This window comes from Alosa sapidissima, chromosome 7, assembly GCF_018492685.1.
Source record: "Alosa sapidissima isolate fAloSap1 chromosome 7, fAloSap1.pri, whole genome shotgun sequence".
Classification (NCBI taxonomy): domain Eukaryota; kingdom Metazoa; phylum Chordata; class Actinopteri; order Clupeiformes; family Clupeidae; genus Alosa; species Alosa sapidissima.
Genome location: NC_055963.1, coordinates 4,747,107 through 4,750,901, shown reverse-complemented (window position 1 = coordinate 4,750,901; position 3,795 = coordinate 4,747,107). Strand labels below are relative to the sequence as shown.

The following is a 3,795-nucleotide window of genomic DNA, read 5'->3' as shown; positions in this document are numbered from 1 at the left end:
TCCTCGATATAGACTGACATCTTGCAATACGGACATCAACTGAAAAGTTTAGAAGTTTAAACACGTGTACCTGTTAATTCAGACTTCCCTTTTTAGGTGATGCGTGCCTTGTAAGAACACACTTGCCTCAGCCTCAGGAAACTGACTAACGTCTCTGCGCAAATGAATCTGCTGCTATTTGCCTTAGTATAATCACATTATTCATTCTAGACAAGCTATTACTGTTCACCCAAAGCTCTGGCCGTTTTGGTCTTAAATGAGGACATTTTTGCCTCCTGAAGTGGAGCTGCTGACGCCGTCATGTGTAGCCTACAGTTAGCGTGACTCAGCCTACACAAGCAGACCTCTATGTGAATCAGGGCTGTTGAGCACCCCTGTGTTGTTCACTCCCATTACCATGACAACACCGCCCTGGTCCTGCTGTATTTATGCAGAGGATAGCTACTAGTGGGATTTGTTTTGGTGTAGCCTAATATGAAAAAGAGTTAGGCAGGTCAGATGTAGCAGATTATTTGCACTGAACTGAATGGGGGCAGAAACCAAGGCACAGCAAGAGAAAAGGGAAGACTGAAGACACATTTTGATTGGTTTTACTATCATTGACAAAATTCCTTTTCCATGGGTGCAAAAAGAGGATATGCAACATATGTGGTGGAACAGAGGACTACCACACAAAGGCGGTTTCACCAGTGCTGACAGAGGCCAATCAGTCTTGGCTAAATTGAGACTTTGGTTGAATCAGGTAGACACATATGTCCCAGTAGACCAGTATCAGTCAGTGTAGGCCTACTGAAATAATCTGCATATTCTACACATTTTATCATTTTCTTACTGCATTGAGAAAGTGTGGCTTACTGGTCACTCCACTCCATAAATTCAAAATTGTCAGCGTATTTGACAGACTATGATATAACTTTCTGGATATCCAGCCACATATGATCTCATTACACATCGCAATACTTTGATGAATGAAATTCCTCAGTGATGTGCATCAAAGAATGTTTTGTGTTCTTGGGTCTTGTCCTGAAGCTGTGTGTGATGTAGGCCCATATGGCATGTGATTAGATTAGCTAAGGTCAGCGAGTGGCAGGCGGCATGACTCATGCCCTATCAGCGGCCGGCAGCAGGGGGAGTCAGGGGCCTCCTTGTTGTTTCATTCGTTTATTTTCTTTCACGCTCAGTGATGTCATGCCGGGAGACTTCCTGAACATTGGGTGCATTCAGCAGGCCTGCCTCTGCCACCCCAGTTGGGACCCAAACACGCAGTCCCCTAGCAACCTGTGATGGCCACAAACGGTCCAGTTGTTGTTTGTTTGAGGGAGTTTTTTTTTTTTTTTTGGCGGCTGTGAGGTGATGTGTGGGGCCGTGGGCGTTCCCCAGCCTGCGCCGAGGCGAACACTTGCTTCTTTCTCCTGTTTGGCATCTATTAGAGTGGCTGGAACGAGGCAGATAATAAGGAAACATCTGTCTCTCTCCAGGGGCCTGCTCAGGGGAAGCCCTCCCGCACACAAGGGGGGCTCTGAGATTGTGCTGCCTGCTGCTGACTCATACATCTGGTGGAGGGCTGGTTCTTACTCACACCCTACTGGTGGAGAGCAGGGAACCACACACGCATCAAACATCTACTAGGGACTTGGATATCAACCGTTGCCACAGGTTACAATTATAAGCTATACACTTAGAGTTTGTTTCAAGAGCTTCAAATAGGCCGAAGTGATTTAAGAAGCTTTGAAGGTGGTTATGTAGGTTACATTATGTAGGGCCTGCTAGGTTGTCCTGTCTACATTTTGACAAGAGACTCTCCAAAAAGTGCACAACTTTAGCAATGCCGTGGTTGGTAGAATTTTATGAAAAATGGTCATTCTGCTTCTCTCACTTGTAATGTGATGTAATGTAAACAATGAGTTAATGTAGATTCATGAAAGCAAGTTACAGTGAAATGACTACTGCGATTAGCAGATGATGTTTCTGATATCTGATTTATTGCTCATATTACTGCAGAGACACATAAAGCATAGCACACTGCATAGTCTACACACAAACAGCATGAGATCGCAACAAATTACCAAATGAAACACAAGAAGCTTTCTTATAAAATTCTTATATAAAAACATTATAAGACGTCTGAAACAAAAATATAGATTTGCCTCTTTTAAGAAAAAAAGATATTATATTAATATTATGGAACTAAAATGAAGAATGGCTACAGGTTTCTATCTTTGGCATTTCATATATTATGCTTTGGATAAATGACAACAATAAAACTAAGACAACAACTGATTCAGTTCGTAAAAATACACATTTTCTACTAAAACTAGATATTTCAAAAAGAAACATTTTATACATCACATTATATTCAAAATATATTTACAACAGACATGAAAAGTCATTGGTATACATTCATGGTGTTACCGTGATAAGACACTTAGAACTGTACAATGAGCGCATCTCTCACATGCTGATTAGATCAATACAGACTTAGAAATTCTTTGCTTTTTGAAAGAGACAGCTGAGACATCAGCTTTCATGGCTTTGGTTTTTCTTTAACTCATTTCATATTGCCAATGTAATGCAATAGGTTTAACTAGTTACATTTGGTGTACATAATGTCCCAGACACATGTTAGAAAACCAATGACTAACCTAAGTAACTTGTCTGTATTCAAATGATGTATTTCCTCTACATTGTTAACACTACAGACGTTCATTGAGATGATTTTATTAGCTCTCTTAAGATCTAACAACCTACAAAATGCCTCCAAGTGCAAGTTGTAAAATGCTTCCAAGACAAGTTATGAAAGCACCATAGGAAAAAAAAAACACATTGCTTTTTTAAGCAGACACATAAGCCTAGGAAAGGATGCATACAGGCAACATGTGAAGGGGAATCCTCCAAAACAGGAGTGTAAGGCCAGGTACTCAAAGTATGGGCAAGAAGCTGAGCATCCGTTGCATAGAAACAGGTAATACAAAGCTAGGAGTCAGGATCAAAAACAGAATATAGCTCACATTCTGACTGTCTGAAGTTAGCTTAGCCCAAAAGCTTTCCACACAATGAAAATAGTTTCAGAAAAATCTTGTCTCTTTGGTTGTAATGACTAGCTGTATTTACAAAGGCAACAAGACTTTTCGTCATGTTATAGTTTGAAAAACATCCCATAATAAACAAACACAGTAACATGTAAAGTACAATGGCATTTTGAAGATTCCCTTTAAAGAGCATTTTACATATGGCAAGAATGCTAAACTGAGGCACATGAGATTTCAAATGACATTTGATTATTCTACACAATCAAAACTATCGTCCCTTCCAACAGGAGGGTTTAACCGAATACTGAGATTATTTCAGGAAACTGGTAAGGAAAGCTGAAAGTACTGACAACCCTTTGATGGTGTAAATGTGGCCGTGCGCACTGAAGGCACACACAGATGAAAGCAATGACCGTTTGGCATCATACGAGTTTGACAGACTGTGTATGTCAGTTCAAAGGTAACCAGATTCTCTAGTAAACTACTGGCTGCTACTGTTCCCAGGGGAAATACCCTACTCTTTCTCAGCATGAGTTGATAGTGTCTTTGACCTTTTCTTTGGTTGGATTATCTAAATGGGTAACTCATTTTTTTTTTTAAGGCCTAGTGTCTTCAAAATCTGGAGACACAATTAAATGCTCAAGCCAGCAGCTATGGGCCAAGTTGAAAAACACACTCTTTTCAGATGCTGCTGAATAGCAGAGTCCCTGTTGCTGTCCACACACAGCCCCACATGGTGAGATGGGCGATCAGAGGGGGTGAGGAG

The 3,795-nt window shown here is 40.8% G+C and overlaps 1 protein-coding gene across 1 annotated transcript in view; it reads right to left on the bottom strand.

The window, feature by feature from the left end:
* Positions 1-1,960: 1,960 nt before the first annotated feature.
* The window catches only part of nfatc2a (nuclear factor of activated T cells 2a), a 27,741-nt gene continuing 25,906 nt past the window's right edge, over positions 1,961-3,795 (bottom strand). Inside the window, exon 11 of the mRNA XM_042098936.1 lies at positions 1,961-3,795. This exon is cut by the window's right edge and continues 95 nt beyond it. The gene's annotated coding sequence lies outside the window, so the exon portion shown is untranslated.